This window comes from Chrysochloris asiatica, unplaced genomic scaffold, assembly GCF_000296735.1.
Source record: "Chrysochloris asiatica unplaced genomic scaffold, ChrAsi1.0 scaffold00012, whole genome shotgun sequence".
In the NCBI taxonomy this organism is placed as follows: Eukaryota; Metazoa; Chordata; class Mammalia; order Afrosoricida; family Chrysochloridae; genus Chrysochloris; species Chrysochloris asiatica.
Window position 1 is genome coordinate 34,456,102 of NW_006408530.1, and position 19,701 is coordinate 34,475,802.

Here is a 19,701-nt window from a genome sequence, read left to right on the forward strand (position 1 = left end):
GGCTGTGGGTTTGGGTTTGGTTGTGTTTATTTATATCCTGTTGAGTTCCTCTACATCTAGTGACACAAGTTTGGGAGAAAGTCTAATGTTAATTTTTGTTAATTTATTTTTATGGCCACGGAACAGTTTTGCTTTGTGAAGCTAATGGTTTATCCAGAGTTTACATTTATGACTTTGACCTTATTGTTATTTCTTAGCAATGAGTTATGCTGATATTGGGGCCATGTTTCTTCAGACTATAAGGTTTGAAGACTCCATTGACTTTCTTGGAAAATGTTGATAAAGTTCTAATAGAAAACTTAGATACTTTCTCATAAATGTTGTCATCTTAAAGCTGCCAAAATCTAATCACATTGATCAGTTAGTTGCCTGTAAATGGGTAAACCCGGTCCAGAGGCAATTTGTGAAACATTCAGGCCATTCACCTTTTCATGTTTAGTGATTAGAGGGCCAAGTGTGCTCTGGGGATAAAGATTGTAGTCTATAGGTTCCTTTACACTCTCTTAACATATTTCTTTTCTTCTGAATAAGTAACACGATTGCAATTACTTATTTCTTATTTATTCATTAATTGCCTTTGTCCCTAATGACTGTAGGTTCTTGGTAATCAGAGAAAATGTTTGTCTTATTCCTGCTTGTACTCAGCATCCAGCTCATTTAGTGACAGTTGAAAGGCCTCAAATAAGGATTATGCATTGGTAGACATATGCAATACTCAAGTAAGAAAGAGAATTAAAAAGAATTTGATCTCTTCAATTTGCAAAGGGGAAGTTAAGGCACGAGAATATCAGTGTTAAGCCTGATTCTGACGTCTCATGAGTGGCATTGTTGAGATTACTATCTAGATTTCCTGACTCGGTTTAGGATTCTCTTTATAGTACCATACTCCTTGTTGTTGTTGTTATGTGCCGTGGAGTCGGTTCTGACTCATAGTGACCCTGAACAGGGTTTCCAACGCTGCAAATCTTTATGGGAGCAGAAAGCCTCATCTTTCTCCCATGGAGCAGCTAGCAGTTTCGAACTGCTGACCTTGTAGTTCGCAACCCGATTAGTAACCACGACACTACCAGAGCTCCTTACCGTCTAATAGGATTAAAATCCATACTTCTGTGTTATTCTAAGTGTAGCTTCTTGATTCTAGGAAATAAACCAGAGAGATATGGAAAGAGACATCTTTTGAATCAATATGGAAGTAAAACTAGAATGAGGAGCAGGACATGGTAGTTTGATAGTAGTACCAGGCTATCAAAACATCAGCAGTGGATTCTCTGTGCCTCTGAAATTCCTAGAAGCAATCGTCAACCACATGAAGACAAGAAATATACCAGATGGTCTCTTTTGGCCCTTTCCAGTTCTCTGACTCAATCCTGATAATTCAGCCAAGATAAAAATAGCTTCTCAACTCCCCCAGGCTTGTCATCATACTTTGAGAGAAGTTCTTATGAAAGAGCAACCCTCACCAACCACAGCAATAAAGGCTCAGGACAATGAAAAGCCAGTCCATCATTTGAGGCCGTCATTCAACTTTTTTTTTTTTTTTTTTTTTGGCTTTACCAAACAGAAATTTATTCTCTCATGGTTTCGGATGCTAGAAGTCTGGTTTCAGAGCACCTGCTGTGGAGAATGGTCCTTGTCTCCTTTCAGCACCCATAGGCCCAGAATACCTCGGAGATCACAGTGTGTCTTGGCATCAACCTTTCCCTGGATCTAGGAGCTTCCAGTTCAGGGACCCCAAGTCTAAAGGACGCATTCCATTCCTGGCTCTTCTTTCCAGGTGTTAGTAGGTTCCCCTTCTCTGCTCTCTTCTCACTTCTTTTATCTTTTGTAAGATAAAAGGTGTTGCATGCCACACCCCTGGAAACCTAGCTTACACAGATCAGTGTCATTTTGGGATCAGATTGCATCATGGGGGATCACCATATAACTAACTGTCAAACCATGGTCCAGACAAGCTGATATATATTTGGGGTGCCAGGGGTGCATGTGACCCAGTTCAGTCCATGAAACTGTATAGATTATTATTCATTCAACTTTTGGAAGGGAATTTTCAAAACGGATAATTAGGCAAAATTGAAAAAAAAAAAAAGATTTTCATCCAGGTTTTTCTTCCAAAATATAAATCCAAAGGAAATTAATACAATAAAATCATAATCAAAGGCATTAAAATGTTAACTTCTAAGACAATATTTGGGATTCCTGGTGTGGTGCTGTGGATTAATGTGAGGTACTACAAAGTTGGCTTGAATCACAAGGTTGGCGCTTCAAGCTCACCAACTGCTCCTCAGAATCCTATACAGCATCGCTATGAATTGTAACTGACTCGATAGCACTTAAAAACAGCAACAAAGCAATATTTAATATTTGGTTAGAAGGCTGTAACCATAGTTTCAAAACTTGCTGAATATTAGAATCACCAGGGAAACCTGGCCAGTTTGGGATGTCAGAATTTTGAATATTAGAATCTACCTGCCAGGGATTCTGCTTTAAAAAGTTTGGGTGGGACCCTGAAATCTCTGTGCTATTAAAAGCTGCCAGATGGTCAGTGTCATTTGAAAGCTACTGTTTTGGAAGATTTCAAGACACTGTCCAAGTGGCAAATTCTATTTTTCAATCTGTTGTTCAAAAGCAAACTAGCATTTTTTTCTGGATTTCTATTTCAGGAAAGTAAAAGTCTATATTACCCTGTAGGATATTAGTGATGCTATAAAAAATATATTCATATTTAGTGAAATACTGGAATGTTCTTAGCATTTTTCCTTTTGTAAACCCAAACTGAGGGTAAAATGCACACACCCAATGGCATGGAATAGGGAGAGTCTTGGAGGCATTTGCAAGTTTTAAGTGAATTTTTATGATCTTCTTGGTATTGGCTCAGTTAAACCTAGACTGATCTTGTATGAAGAGAGTGCTGGGAGCCAAGGAGTCTCAACTTTGTGTCAATTCTGTAGTGTGTAAAGAATTTTATGTAAAATAGTAACATAGGAAATAGACTCTCACATCTGGAGAAATCTTGACAGTCAAGGATACAACAGATTAAGAATTAACAAGGACCAGATGCATTATAATAATGTAGATTTTATACTTGCAATTTGGGATGTAGATTTTAGAAAAATGGCCACTTTTCAGCAGTTTATCTGTATATTTAGGAGCTCTGGTAGTGTAGTGGTTACAAATTGGTCTGCTAACCTCAAGGTCAGTAGTTCAAAACAACCAGCCATTCTGCAGGAGAAAGATGAGGCTTTCTGCTCCCATAAAGATTTATAGCCTTGGAAACCCTATGCAGAGTTGCTATGAGTCAGAACCGACTACACGGTACATAACCACTACCATCTGTATATTTGAAAACATGTAATAGGTAGGATGATAGATGATATAGAAATAAAGAGAAAGGGATTGAGGGAGAAAAAAAGAAAGAAGGAAGAGAAGAATCAGGATGTTAGCTGCATAGCTCGCTAGATGGATGGATAATAGATATACTGGGATGTAATGGGTATCTAAGACATTTATCTGAGGTGGCAATGGAAAGCTGTAGGATTTAGTGGATAAACAATGTCTTAGAAAACTAAGAGATGTGAGCTTGGATATTGTATCTTGTCTTAGTTAGCTATTTAGCATTAATGTAAGATAAATACCAAAAATGTGTGGCTATAACAAACCAATTTATTTACTCATACTTTAGGAAGCTAGAAGTTTAAAATCAGACTCTAGGGGAAGGCTTATTCTGTCAGCACTGGAGGAAGGGTCTTATCTTCTAAGCTTTTCTCCTGGGCAGTCTTCATGTAACTTGGCATTCCCTCTTCCCCCATATCTGCTTGCTAGCTTGTGTTTTATATATATATAAATATAAGAAGAGATTGACTCAGGGAACCATCTTATTCATTAATCTTATTCATTAACATAACAAAACCCATTCCCAAATGGGATTATAACCATAAGCATAGAAGTTTGGATTTAGAACACATGTTTTGAGGGTACAAAATTCTATCTATTACACATGTAACAATTAGTAAGCAATTTATTTCTCCCTCTGAGAATTATTGTATCACAAGGACTATCGTTAAATGAGAAACAACAGAAGGTGGTGATTTCAGAGACGTGATAAGTGAGAGGAACAGAGAAGGTATAAAATCATATGGAGTCTTGGATGCCCAGTGTTGCATCATGCCAGGTGTAGGCACTGACAGAAAAACCATGAATCGCTGCCAGATGACCGTTCAGCCCATCCATAATGTTTGTTTTTCAAGAGACATTTAATAACACTGTCAGGTGTTTCAGAATTTCTTGCCATCCAAAGCAATAGCCGTACTGATTTTCAGCAAGATTTATATATATATTTGTGTGTGTGTGTGTGTGTGTGTGTGTGTCTGAATAGAGCATCCCTTCTATAATCTGAGTCCACTTAAAAGAAGACAATGGATCAATTAGGTTTATTTAATGACATGGAACATGAATTAACTCCAGCTGACAGAAATAAATCAAGGAAGTTATTAGAAGAATACAGGATAGATCAGAGAATTAGAGGAGAGGCTGAATTGTCTTGCCTTGTGGAAGATGGACACCAGGAAAATTTCAGAATCTCACCATGAAGAACTGTCAACAAAGTTTTTTCTAAAGGTGGCGTTAAGTTAAAGGTTTGATTAGGTAGCTCATTTAGTAATTTTCCAGGGCATAGAAGTGGGGATGATCGAGAGTGAGTCAGAGGATAGGAAGACTCCTTGCAAAGGAGTATTATTGAATTCAGTGTTCCCATGTTCTGTTTGAACAACTGCCTCTTGGTCTGTGTATGGGTTCCTCATGAGCACACTTAAGTGTTCTGGAATACTCATTCTCCACAATGTTGTTCATAGCTTGTCATGATTCACACATGTGAAAGCCTTTGCATCGTCAATAAAGCACAGGTAAACATCTTTCCTATGATCTCTGCTTTCAGCCAAGATCCATCTGACATCAGCAATGATATCCCTTGTTCCACGGCCTCATCTGAATCCAACTTGAACCTCTGGCAGTTCCCTGTCCTTGTATTATTGCAGCCGTGTTTTGAATGATCTTTAGCAAAATTTTGCTCGCATGTGATATTAATGATGTTGTGTGATGATTTCTGCATTCCATTGGGTCACCTCTCTTTGAAACAGGCACAAAGATGGATCTCTTCCAGTCACTTGACCAGCTAGCTGACTTCCAAATTTCTTGGCATAGATGAGTGAGTGCCTCCAGTGCTGCATCAGTTTGTTGAAATATTTCAATATATATTCCATCAAATTCTGGAGTCTTATTCTTTGCCAGTGCCTTCAGTGCTCCTTGGACTTCTTCCTTCAGTGTTGTTGGCTCTTGGTCTTGTGCTACCACTTGAAATATTTGAACATTGACCATTTTCTTTTGGTACAGTGACTCTCTGTATGCCTTCCATTTTGTTTTGATGCTTTCTGCATTATTCAATATTTTGCCCATAGAATACTTCAGTATTTCAAGTCAAGGCTTGATTTTTTTTCTTTAGCTCCCTTAGTTTGATAAATGCTGAGTGTGCTCTTCCCTTTTCATTTTCTAGCCCCAGATCTTTGCACACTTCACTATAATATTTGTCTTTGTCTTCTTGAGCTGTCATTTGAAATTTTCTTTTTAGCTCTTTTACCTCCTCATTTCTTCCATTTGCTTTGGCAACTCTATGCTGGAGGGTAAGTTTCAGAGTCTCCTTTGACATCCATTTTGGCCTTTTTCTTCTTCTTATCTTAATGTCCTTTTGCTTTCCTCCTGTATGAAGTTCTTGATGTCATCTCACAATTCTTCTGGTCTTTGGTAATTAGTGTCTAACGCATCAAAGCAGTCCTTTGAGGATGAATATTCACCTCAGATGAAGAAGTGAAGATAGCAGTGCATTATGGCTTGCAGCTCATCCTAAAATATTTTTTTTAAAATAAGGGAATACGAAAGCTTGTCAGGAGGACAAAGTGTATTGAAAATCAAGGAGATTATGTTGATTAGTGATACATTTGTCTTTTCTAAAAATTGATCAAAATAAATTCTATATGTGGAGTGTGGGTAATTTTTTACTTACCCTCGTATGGTATTATGCTAAACTGACTACTGGCATAAATTAAACGCAGGTTGCTGGGAGGTGCCACTAACCAAAAGGTTGGCTCTTCAAACGCATCCAGAGGTACCTCAGCAGAAAGGCCTGGTGACCTGCTTCTGAAAGATCACAGTCATGAACACCCTATGAAGCACAGTTCTGCTCTGATCCATATAGAATCACCATGGGTCAGAATGAACTTGGTAACAACTGGTTTGATTGCTGTCCTAACTGGAGCCACAGGAAATCATTGTGACAGACCTGGAAAAGAAAATGAGTTTGAAACATTGCAAAGATTTGTTTTATTCAGGAGTCCGTAATTTTCTTCTCTCTTTGAAAAGCATAATCTGGATGCATGTGACAGTGCGTAACAGGAAAGTAATTGTATGGAAAAGAATGTTTGATAAAGCACATTCATTAAGTGGAAGATACATAATTTATGGGCAGAGCATCAAAAGCAGACTTACTTTTTGGGAACAGAGAGAGGAAATACTCAAGACAAGCTGATATAGACCAGGCAAGAAGAAGGTTATGAAAAGGGGGAATGGTAAAGACCTTCAGTCAAGTGCTAAGGGCAGTGGCCAGAGCTCATTGACCTTTCACCTACAGCAATAGAAGTCAACTCTAATGAGTGCAGGGCACAAGGGTGGACCTGGACTCGAGGGTCAGTGATTCCTTCTCTTTCTCCCACGCTTTGGGAATAATGCTTAATTCATGTTTAAAAGTAGCCGCCATTGAGTCCATTTTGACTCATGGCAACGTATGTATGTCTGAATAAAACAATGATCCATAGGGTTTCGATGGTTGATTTTTTGAAAAGTAGATCACTAGGCTTTATCTTCTGAGGCATCTCTGGGTAAACTTGAACCTCCAACTTTTCAGTTAGTTGCTGAGCTCCTTAACTGTTTACACTGCCCAGGAACTCCCTTCATTGATGTTTACTGATCTGACTCACAGTGACCCCATATGACAGAGTAAAACTGTCTTATAGGGTTTTCTAATGCACTGGACTGCAAAATGCCAATTTGCACCACAAGGATGGTAGTTCAAGCTCACCAGCCACTCCTTGGAAATTCTATACAGGGTCTCTAAGAGTCAGAACTGACTTGATGGTACTTAACAGCAACAACAACTATCTTTGTAGGAGCAGATTACTAGGTCTTTTTTGCCTGCAGAGTAATTGGAGGGTTCAAATCACCAACACAACATTCCGGTTAGCCGCTGAGTGCTCAAGCACTGCATTGTGGTAGCTCCTTTCATTCATGCTTTGTGTTCTTCAAACCAACATTTATTTTCTCCACAGGGGGACTATGGCATGGATCTCTGTCTCACATTGAGCTTACAAAAGAAAGTGTTCTGGAAAAAAAAAAAAAAAAAGATTTAACAGCATCATCAGCAAGTACCTTATGGATTTAGGCATTTTATATTGGAGGATCTGGGAAATCAGATGTATTTTCATAAAGACGATATTAATCTATAATATAAAAATCAATGTGCTTCCGGACCACGAAAGAAGTGAATGGAGACCAGTGAACCAAAGATAGATGGCTCTATTTAAACATTTTAAAGCATAATTTTACCTGTTAATTCTCCACCCCCCCTCTTTTACTGATGAATACCATTATCTCTAGGGGAAGTCAGTATAAAGAGTAAATTAAGAATGTGAACATTATCTCCTCTATTAAAAAGTGAAGACATGGGAGGCAGAATCCAGGGCTACCACATGCTTTGTGATTACCTATCTTCCAGCAATAAGGGCTCTGGAAGCCAAAGAACGCTGTCAGCAGAATTAGAGGCTTTAATTACATGGGCTTGAGCCGCTCTAATGTGAGGATAGCCAATTGGAACTGATGGACCATAGTTCATGAATACCCTACAGTTTATGATATTATATAGTTTAGCAAATCGCAATGATCTTAAAAGGCTTTTCCTATCCCCAAGCTTTAATACTCAGCAGAAGCTGAAAGCAAACCTGATTTTGCATTCCTGTCTTCTTGTCTGCAATGCTAGATCTAAACACAAAGGAGGAGTCTAGGGCACCATTGGCAATACTTGTTCCTCATTTGTCCACTAGGACCATTTAGTGTTCAAGAAACACTCTGATAAACTCATTGAAATACTTTCAGTTTTAGATTTGACAGCTGATTTAGATTTTAAATCACATGTTTGGATCGCTCCAAGAATGAAGAAGGCTCAGGTGGAGGGCAGAGGAGAATTTTCTGGTTGAGCTTTGTTTAAGAAGCCTTACTACAGAATTGTGTGTTGTTGGGTTTTTTGGGTTTGTTTGTCATTTGTGTGTGTGTGTGTGTGTGTGTGTGTGTGTGTGTTTGGATTCGATAGGTGATACACTGCTGGCTCTTTGCTTGATGCATAAATCTTCCCATTTCTAAACACTGTGATTAATTGCATGTATGGGAAAGATACCCAGAGTTACGATCTGGGGCTGCTGATACCTTTAGTCATTGTCGTGAATCACACCCATCATTTTCCTCTTGAAAGACAGCCCAAGATAATGCCGCTTGCTCCAAATACTTTCAGTGTTGGTGTTAGATTACTTGGACCAACGTTGTTCTGTACATCTGTTGAAAGCATGGCTGAAATCTGAATTTTCCATTGTGGGAAAACTAACATGTCACTGAGGAAGTTCACACAAAGGGAAGTTCTGATATGTGGGATGAAATGTTATATACCATGTCATAAAAGGGAAGTTTACTTTCACTTACTCATTCCATCCATCTTGCTTCCCTCCTTCTTTCTCCCCTTCAGCAAATATTTGTTGGGTGTACAGCTTTTGGAAAGAAGGCTAAGAAGAGCGTAAGACCCCGTTTCTGCTTTTAAGCTTCTTACTATGTTCTCAGAGTGACACATATTTAAATAGCTTGATTAAAATAAACACTTTCTAACCTAATGTAACAAAGTGCTGTAGGAGCAGGAAGGACAGTACAATGCAGTCTGTGTATGCAGATGTACTGCGTTGCCTTTCTTACAGCTTCCAATTTTCCTAGAGTCATACATCATTTAGTCCACATTCTGATTAATAATGAATGTTTGCATCTGTTTCTTCTCATGTTGAGTCTTACCACATTAGCAAATGCAGGTCCATGCGTATCATTAATGCTGACTCTGTTTCTCTTCCTCAGTTGTATTTGGAGTGTCTCCCAACCTGAGGGACTCATCTTCTCACACTCTGTCAAACATTGTTCCTCTCATATTCAGAAGGTTTGCAGTGGACAGATTTTCCAGAAGTTGTTGTTGTTGTCAGGTGCCATCGAGTCGGAACCGACTCATAGCGACCCTATGCACAGCAGAACGAAACAATGTTCGATCCTGGGCCAACCTCACTACCGCTGCCACACCTGAGTCCATCAATGATGCCACCTGGCTGATCCATCTCGTTGGGGGTCTTCCTCTTTTTCTCTGACCCTCCACCCTACCCAGCATGACATCCTTCTCCAGCGATTGTTTCCTCCGGACAATATGTCCAAAGTAGGAGAGACGAAGTTTAGCCATCCTGGCCTCCAAGGAGCACTCTGGCTGCACTTCTTCCAAAACAGATTTATTGGTTCTTTTGGCAGTCCATGGCACTTCCAGAAGTAGACCACCAAAATTTCTTCCTAGATGCTCTGCTGAAACCTGCCCAACATGGGTGACACTGTAGGTATTTGAAACACTAATGACCTGTCTTCCAGCATCACGGCAACATACCAGCCACCAGAGTACAACAAACAAAAATGGCAGATTAGTGGAGGATTGTGATAGGTTTGTGTCGACGTGGCTGGGTCAGGATTCTTAGTGGTTTAGCAATTTAAGATGTAGTGAATATCTCAATGATGAGATTTAATGTGATCTGCTTTGATCTGATGTAATTACTCTTTGTGGTGTAAGTCCTCTCTTCTGTGATGTTAATGAGATCAGATGTAATCTTCTGGATCAGGTTTATTTTGAGTCAATCTTCTTTGTAATATAAAAGGGAACAGAAGTGAGCAGACAGAAAGAGGGACCTATTACCACCTAGAATGAAAACCCTAAAGGTGCATCCTTTGCACCTGGGGTCCCTGTACTGTGAAGCGCCTACATCCAGGTAAAGACTGATGCCAAGACACTTGGAAATCTCCAGGGAATGCTGGGCTTACAGATGTTGAGACAGTGCTCTGAATTTGGACTTCTCACCTCCCAAAGAGAGAATAAATGTCTGTTTGTTAAAGCCATCCACTTGTAATATTTCTATTACAACAGCACTAGCTAGCTAAAACAAGAACTTTATGAATTGTTTGAGAAGCTGGACTATATGAAGAAGAACACAGCATTAGGATTGGAGGAAAATGTATTAACAACTGTGATAAGTAGATGACACAATTTGGCTTGCTGAAATCAAAGTGGATTTCAAAGCACATACTGATGAAGATCAAAGACTATAGCCTTCAGTGTGAATTTTCTCAACATAAAGATAACCAAAATCCCCACAACTGGACCAGTAAGCAACATCATGATACATGCCATAAAGATTGACATTATCAAGGATTTCATTTTATTAGGCTCCATAATCAAGACCCATGGAAGCAGCAGTCAAAAAATCAAATATTGGGCAAATCTTCCGCTAAAGGTTTCTTTAAAGTATCAAAAAGCCAAGCTGTCACCTTGAAGACTAAGGTGGTGCTGACCCAAGACGTGGAATTTTAATTACTTAGTATGCATGAGAAAGCTGGACAATGAGTAAAGAGGGCCAAAGAAGAATTCTAGTGTTGGCCTTTGAATTATGACATTGGCAAAGAATTCTAGAAGTATCGTGGACTGCCCAAAGAATGAACAAATCTATCTTGGAAGAAGTACAGCCAAAATAGCAAATGCAAGGACAGTAAAACTTTGTCTCACACACTTTGATTATGTTATCTGAACGGACCAGTCCCTGGAGGAATACATCAAGCTTAATAAATGATAAAAATATGGATTCACAGTGGCTGCAACAAAAGTCTCAAACATACTCATGATCATGAGGGTGGCACTGGGCATTGTTTAATTTTGCTGTACAGGGAATTGCTCTGACATGGAACCAACTCAATGACGTGTAACAACAACTACTATAAATGTGTGTGTGTGTGTGTGTGTGTGTGCATCTGTGCATGAGAATATACATGTATGTGCATATTGGGAGTATGGGAAACCAGTATTAGGACATATGCATTGTAGAGTAGACACTGGGCCTGTCTTTAATAATGAATAGTGTAGTGCTGTAGGATAAGTACTAGACTGCTCACCACAGGTTGACAGTTCAAACCCACCAGCTACTCCTTGGAAACCCTGTATAGGGTTACTATGAGTTGGAACTGACTCGACGGCACTTAACAACAACAGTTCTACAGTTGCAAACTTAACAGGTCTTGAGTTAAATTCAATATGCTGATATGCTTATTTTAGCCAACATACGACTTTAAATAACTCGAATCTATTGTCAATATCTAAGAGTTTGGAGAGTTTACTTAGAAATCTGGAAATCTGATGCCCTTAGAAAAGATCCAGAGATTTGGCAGTATCTTCAGAGTGAGGAACAGTAGGAGTTAAGCAGAGACTGACTGCTTCTTTCGACAGAAATCTCTCATGTTGTCAGTCTCCTGCTTTCTGCATTTTTACCATCTGCCTGGTCTGGACACTTAGTTGAGTTTGTAACCTTGTGGTAACTGTGTGCTGGTAGAAAGAGAAAACTTGGAAGTAAGTAGAATTCAGTCAGAGGTCCAGCATATACAATGATACCCATCCAAACAAACCTACTACTGCCCAGTCAATTCTGACTTATAGCGTCCCTGGAGGACAGAGTAGGACTACCTCACAGAGTTTCCAACCACAAGGTCAGTTTGAACCTGAAGGTTGGTGGTTCGAACTCACCAGCCATTCAACAGAAACTCTATGCAGGGCCGCTATGCATCGTAGCTGACTCTTTGGCACCTAACAACAACAACAACAATCTTTATGGATGCATGCTGCTGCATCTTTCTCCAGTGCAGCTACTATTGGTCTCAAACTACCAGCCTATTGGTTGGTAGCTAAGTACTTTAACCACTGTGCCCCAGGGCTCCTATATAGTGACACAGTGAGGCACATTTCTGAAAGCAAAGAGGAGTTAGGTATAGCTGAGAATAGTAGCGTGGCAAGAAAGTCATTTTCATTGGAAGAATTTTGCAAAGTAAGGTTGGAAGGTTAAACTGAGACCAGATTTGAAAATGTACATGATGAGAAATTTCAACATTATCCAATAGATCAGTGGTTCTCAAAGTGTGGTCCCCAGAGCATCAGGACCCACATCAGCATCAGTGGAAATTTACAACTGCCAATTCTTTAGCCCCATTTCAGATCTACTGAGTCAGAAACTCAATGTTAGGACCCAGTAGTCTCTGTTTTTAATAAGCCCGCCGGGTGATTATGATACATATTAAAGTTTGAAAACTTTAAGCAATAAAGAAAAAAAAAAAATAACAGTTTTAAGTAGAGGAGTTTTCTTTAAGAACAGATGAATGGCATTGGTGAGAAATTGTTTGCATGGAAACAACTTGTAATTATCGTCTAAATAAAAGATGATGAAGGTCTGTATCAAGGCAGAAAGAGAGTTCTGTACAGCAACGAGGGAGGTTTTAGGACCCATTGGGATGCAGGAAATGGAGAGGGAAAAAGCGTAGTGTGCTGCTAGCTGGAACTCAGGTGGGCGGTGGTACCATTATCTGAGAATGCCAACCCAGAAATAGTTCAATTTCTAGAAGTTAGGGTTTGGAACGATGTTTGAGGTGCCAGTGAGGACTCCAAACCAGACTCCCTGCCATTGAGTAGATTTTGACTCAGCACAGAGTAGAACTGCTCCTTAGGGTTCTAAGACTGTAAATCTTTATAGGAGCAAGCAACCTCATCTTTCTCCCAAAGAGTGAATGGTGGGTCTGAACCACCAGCCTTATGGTTAGCAGTCCAGTGCTTATCCAACAGCACTACACCAGGACTCCGCCATGTTGCTATTGTTAAGTGCTGTTCAGTTGGTTCCAACTCACAGCAACCCCGTATAGGGTTTCCGAGGAGCAGTTGGTACGTTTGAACTGCCGACCTTGTGGAGCAACTGATTTTTCAATCCAGTGCTTATCCTACAGCGTCATACCAGGACTCCTTAGATAATTGTTGTTGTTAAGTGTCATCGAGTCATTTCTGACTCATAGCCGCCCTATATAGGATTTCTGAGGAGCAGCTGGTGAGCTTGAAATGCCAACGTTGCTTTCAAACAGCTTTGCAGTCTGGCACATTAACCCCCAGTGCAGCACCAGAATAGGGTGACATATATCAGGAATTTAGCAGTGGATGAAAAAAACATTTAAGGAAACCATATTAACCGTGGAACTAGAACACCAGTGACCAGTGTGAAATACTGTCCGAAGGTCATCAAGAGATAACATTTTGATTGTTTATTCTCTAGCCAACCACAGCATGTTCACTTTCCCCTCCCTCTGGATACTTCCTCCTCCAGATTTAAAACAAGCAAAGCAAAGAGGTGCCATGCAATCCCTCTCAACTCATGGTGGCCTCATACGTGTCCACATAGAACTGTGCTCCACAGGGTCTTCAGTGGCTGATTTGGGGGAAGTAGATCGCCAGGACATTTTTTTCTGACGCACCTCTGGGTAGACTTAAATCTCCAAGCTTTCAGTTGGCAGCAAGTGTGCTAACCACTTGCGCCATGCAGAGACAATCCCTCTTAATTTTAGAACCTGGGAATGGCTCTCGTGCCAGGGCAGAACAAATTTCAAATAATTAGATGATTAGAAAGAAATGTCATTTCTTTTTCCTAGAATGGGCTCTAAACTTCTACCTATCAGCAAGAAACTGCTAATGGCACATAAATTACAAATGTAAAGCTATAATTAGTTCATATATAGTCTCTTTGCAGTAGAATAGTAGCTATTCACATCGTGGTCATGATATTAGATGAGCTCACTTTGGTGGAACTGTTTTTAGCATCAACAATTATAATCCTCATTTTCCCTGAGGGATAGCTTGATGATGGTGATGATGATGAAGACAACGACGAATACGATAATGGTAACATAACAAATATAGTAATACAGTGCTTTCTGTGTGCCAGGCACTATTCTGTGGATGTATCGATATCAGTTAATCTTCTGAATCATTTTATAATGATCCTCCTTTTATAAATGAAGATATTGAGATCCTTGCCACACTAGTAAGGGATAGAGGGAATCAGAGCTGTATGTCTTTTCTTGAGCTACAGCCTCAGTTCATACCAAGCTGAAGGCAATGATGAAGTGGCCTCCGAGTTTTTAAAGCCCACCTCAGTCTTCCCATACCTCAGTTAGTCCTCTTCATTCACTCATCTATTTTTCTTTTTTCATTCATTCTAAAGGTATGCCTAGGAACTATGCTAGGAGTTGAGAATAAAGATGAAATGTCAGTCCTCAAGGAGCTTACAATGTAGTGGGGATGTGCCAGGGGAATAAACAAAACAAAACACAGTTCTAGGACGATCTTTCTCATGAAGAAAGGATGCTTGTGAAGTTGTATGGACTAGCACAGGAGGTGGCTTTTACGCTCTCAGACCTCAGATTTGAGAAGGTTACCAGGGCTTAAGAGGTGAGAAAGCTCTAAAAGTGTATGCAAAGTTTGGGTCACTGGAAGTAGGACATGCACCAGAAACATGTGGTGTTACACAGGGAGATTTACGAGGTATAAGGCTGTTCAAGTAGATAGGGGTGTTTCATGCAGGGTTTCTTACTCTGGGTGAGTAACCCTGGCAAGGGTGGGAACTTTAAATATTCTGACTGTTCTCATCATGTACCTGAGTACTTTGACAAAAGGGAAGAAAGTCTGAGAGATTGTCACTAAATCTAAATTTATTTGCTATTTTTAGAAAACTTGCTATTTAAAAAAAAATGGCATGAAAGAAAACAGTCACACAAGTTATTGGTCAAAGGGGAATTCATATCTAAATTTAATAACTGGATTGTTAGGTATAACAGAAAAGTTGAAGAGCGTAATATAAAGAGTCCTTAAAAGCATCATGTGGTACGTTGGACCTTGTCAGTTTTAGAGAAGGAGGTAGCTAAGACGGTGGTGTATACGTCTGAGGGAATGATAATATGGGGGGAGATTTGATGCGTTGATAGGGAATTTGAAGATGTCACAGAGGACATACTGAAGGTACATCAAAGTCTACAGGGAAGACATCTATATCTGGGCTTTGCCTGGTGTTGCTAGCTATACCAGCACAGTCTGCTGAGGAAGACCATGGACTTGGGTCTGCCTTCTGGACCAATCCATTAGCATCTCTGTAACTCCATGTCTTCACTGATACATCTTCATTGTCATAATGCCTGCTTCAGAAGGCCGTGGTTGTTTTAGTTGCCATGGAGCTGCCTCTGACTCATGAAGACCCCGTGTACAACAGAAGGAAACATTGATGGTTCCTGGGTCATCTTCAGTCCATTATTGCTTCAGTCCATTGAGTCCATTATTGCTGGACTCATTTTCCAGCACACTAGCAGACAATCAAGGTTTCATTATAATTTTTGGAAATAGATCACCAGGCCTTTCTTCTTAGTCTGACTTAGTCAGGAAGCTCTGTTGAATCTGTCCACCACTGGTGACCTTGCTGATACATGAACTACTGATGGCATAGCTTCCAGCCTTGCAGCAACATGCATGTCACTGAAATTCAACAAACTGACAGACTGAACCTGGCAGAAGGAAAGATGAAATGGGATTTTAAGAAAAAGTGCCTTTCAGAGTTCAAAATCTTATGTAAAAGGCAATTCACATTTTTTCAAAGTTATCCATTTAGAATTTAACATTAGGTCATTTTGCAGATTCTCTTGGAACATTGTGTTTTGTCTTCCTGCTCAGAGTAACCTGCTTAGGGAACATGTGAGTTATCCCTAGGAGGCCCAGATGTCTCATATATATATATTGCTGGTGAGCTGATGCAAGTGCTTTCTGACCCACAGTCCATTGGGGAATTGGGGAGTACAGGTATAACAGGGCTGCATGCTGTCACCCCAACCTCGTGATGCTGGACTAAATCCCCTGTCTTGGTCCAATGGGATGCTCACTGAAATACCCAGTTAACAGTGGATGAGATTGGATTATAAATCTTCGGGAGTAAGTCTTCTGATATACTATCAGATGCAAGAATCTTAAGGGAACCTAAATTTTTTTAATCGATTCAAAACCTGCCTTGCAAAACCTTTTAAACATTTAAATGCCATCATATAAATCAAGTTAGAAATATCCCACTAAGGAATAGAGGAGTTCTTGCCATATAAAATATTAATTTATCTTTTCAAGGCCGAACAAACACTTCATTTAGAAGGACGTTGCCTAGGAGTTGGTGGAGAGGGCAACAAATATGGGATAAACACATTGTGTGTTAACCTTGGATGCTCTACTTCAAGGTCTCAGGGCTTCCAGTTTCTTCCATTTTAAAGTTAGGGCCTGTTAATGCCGAAACTCTGTCCCAGATATCTTATTTGAAATGGTTCTCGTGTCTTTGATTTCATGCTCCATAGCAGTTATTCACAACTATTCACTAGAAAAAGATCTGGAATTGAACAATTAGTCTAAAATTAAACAGATATGCTCCTGGAATTGTAAAGGAATGTTTGGAGTAGCTAGCACTGGGTTTGAAAAAGCAGTTGCACTGCAAAATCAACTATTAATGATTCACAAAAGGGCAAATATCTACCACATGACCATTTCTTCATTTGCTACAATATACATGCATCTGGAGTAAAAGTGAAACTGGCCTGGAAGACTACCAGAAAGGAAACTATATGATTAGCAAAGTTAAAACCTGATTTGCATCTCAAAAATGTAGCATATACTCATTTATGTGCAAATGTAATGGAAAAAGGCTGTAGGTAAAGTGGCTAGAGCCTAAACAAAATAAACACTTCATTTTCTTTTATTGTACCCTGTGACTATTAATAATATTATGGTACCACGTCAGAAACATTAAGCCAAGCAGGGGAGTAATAAATGTTCCTAGACTGTGCAACACTGTTGATATTAGGGCCTAATCGCTCCAGAGTTCACATAAAATGCAGATGGAAGTACAAAGAAGATATTTGGTGAAGTCAGTAATGCAATGAGTTGTTCACAGGTGAAACCAATAACTAGAGGGCCAGCTCAGCAGGGGTAGAGTCTGTGGAAGAGATCAAGAAAAGTGCTTTGTAAATTGCTGCATTTTAAAATGTCTGTCCCGATTGACATATGTACGTTCTTAAGCTTGTGAGGTTCTTCTTAGTCTTAATTCAAACCGGCAATACCGTTTTAGAATTCTCAGAGTGCTTTATCATTTGGTCACCACCATAATTCACTGAGATAGGCAAGATGGCTAATTTTCTTCCCATTTTGCAGAGGGAATCAGCATTTGGAGTATGATCATGCACAAATAAAAGTTAGATGTGCAACTCTGGGCTTGTGATTCCAACTCTCATGTTATTTTAATGATCTATCTAGCTTAATACATTTTCATTACATAGATATATTTTTTTTCCACATCAAATTCTTTTGGGTACGTCCATCTATGATATCTCAGCTCAGAATCCATAAACAACCTTCCCAATAAGAAAGCTAAGGTGCTGATTAGGAAATAAATCAAACAAGCAAACAGGCAGAAAACTATTTTAAATGCATTGCAAAGCTGGCACCAAAAAACATCTATTTGTTATTGTTGTTTGCCTTCGAGTCCGTTCTGACCCACAGCAACCCTGCATAGGCTTTCCAAGGAGAGGCTGGTGAGCTTGAACTGCCGACCTTGCGGATCAAACCAACTTTTCAGTCCAGCACATTAACCCACAGCACCACACCAGAACTGCAACGAATCTATGTTGTTGTTGTTGTTGTTGTTGTTAAGGAGCTCTGGTAGAGTAGTGGAAAAATTAAGTAACAGCCATCAAGGTGAGAACCAGAAGGGCTGCACCCTCAGAGTAATGAGAGCCAGAAATAGGTGCATAGCCCAGAAAAGATCAACAAGAAAATTTGCCCATGTAGGCCAACAAGGAGTCCTGGTGTGGCGCTGTGGGTTATTATGTTGGACTGCAAAGTCCGTTTGTACCACATAGTCAGTGGTTCAAGTTCACCAGCTGCTCCTCAGAAACCCTATGCAGGATCACTATGAGTCAGAACCAACTCAAAGGCACTTAACAACATCAACAACAGGCCAACAAGAACATAAACAAATAACTTACTTAAAAATAGTCTAGAGCTGACAGATGAAAACAAATGCAGTTCCTTTCTGGAAGAATGCAATTTCAGCCCAGTTCAAAGCATTCCCACAAATAACTTCTAATAGAGCATAAATTCACAATCCAAAATTGCAAAACATGGAGAAAATATGACACCATAAGTCAAACACAGGAGTAATAGACTGCAAAGACTTGGATAATGAAAATGTTGTTGTTGTTTGTTGTTAAATGCCATCAAGTTGGTTCCAACTCATGTCGACCCTCTCTGTATAGGGTTTCTGAGGAGCAGCTGGTAGGTTTAAACAACTGACCTTGTAGTTAGAAGTCCAGTGGTATCATACAGCACCACACGTATAAATATTAGATACATAATATAAAATCTTTACGATTAATGTTGTAGTTGAGATGGCTAGCAATGTAAAAATTTCCTGTTGTACAATAACAGAATTATAGGGTCCATCGTTGCCTAGCTTAACAATCGTTCCTACCTCTCTTTGCAATTAAATGTGGCCCTGTGTTCACACAAATAGAATGTGCATGGAAATGATTTCTGTCACATCCCTATTTTGCCCCATTCACACTTGTCTGGAGTCATAGAGGGACCATGCATTGCCATGAATTTCTTCATATGTAATTGACAATCTTTGACTGAATAGTATTATGCAAATTAGAGATGCTTGTGGCCCACCAAGGAGATTGGATAGCTTGACAATAATGTAAATACAGTACATGTCACCCTTATAGGGGCAGGAGCAGGCAAATAAAGTGTATGGAACCCTAACATGGAGATTGGTCAGTTTTACCAGCCCACTGGGCTTAAAATGATCTGTCCCAGAGGTGACAAGAGGGATTTCACTGCCCCTGAGAAAGAAGAGTCAGGAGTGAAGCCTATCAGTTGGACCCTGAGATCCCTGAACTGTATTTCCTCCATCCAGGAGACAGAGAATTGTGAAACCAAAGACATCAAGAGATGGTAAGAAGCTTTGGGAGCCGAGGCAGCAGACCCAGGAGACTGGCAGGGTATGGCGTGATGGGCTTCCAGACCCATAGAGCGAGAAAGTTGAGTGCCTTTAGATGGAGGCTTACTGTTTGAGTAGGGTGCTTCTGGACATTTATTAGTAGAGCTAAAAGAGCTTTGGAGTCCTGGTTGTGGTGCTATAGGATAAGCAGACTGTTAACAACAAGGTCAGTGGTTCAAATCCATCAGCTGCTCCTTGGAAACCCTATGTTGTTGTTGTTGTTTAGTGCTATCGAGTCAGTTCCAACTCATAGAGACCCTGTGTAGAGTTTCTGAGGAGCGGCTGGTGAATTTGAACCGTCAATCTTGCAGTTCAAACCAACTTTGTGGTCCAGTGTATTATTCCACAGTGCCACACCAGGACTCCCTGGAAATCCTATACAGGGTCA